The following is a 240-nucleotide window of genomic DNA, read 5'->3' as shown; positions in this document are numbered from 1 at the left end:
GCGTGCAGGGGATTTTGCGGTCTTGTCGCATTGCTTCGAGCACCTCTTCTGCTGTCGATCTCAGGTGGGCTGTCTCCCTATTGCCTCGGGTGGAAAAGGGAGTTGAAAGTCGTTGGTCGCTTTTATTGGTAGGGTTGGAGTCCCGGGGGGGGGGGGGGCTGCATCGCAGGTGCGGCGGAGGTGGGGGAGGTTTCTGGGAGGATTCAGGGGGCAAAAGTAAGATGGCTATTTAAGGAGAAG

At 57.9% G+C, this 240-nt stretch overlaps 1 protein-coding gene across 1 annotated transcript in view; it reads left to right on the top strand.

Moving 5' to 3' along the window:
* Positions 1-240, top strand: part of LOC119590331 — a gene marked incomplete in the record, with an annotated part of 17,409 nt that overhangs the window by 2,928 nt on the left and 14,241 nt on the right.

This window comes from Penaeus monodon, chromosome 27 (genome assembly GCF_015228065.2).
Source record: "Penaeus monodon isolate SGIC_2016 chromosome 27, NSTDA_Pmon_1, whole genome shotgun sequence".
NCBI lineage: Eukaryota > Metazoa > Arthropoda > Malacostraca > Decapoda > Penaeidae > Penaeus > Penaeus monodon.
This window is presented reverse-complemented; position numbering and strand designations above follow the sequence as displayed.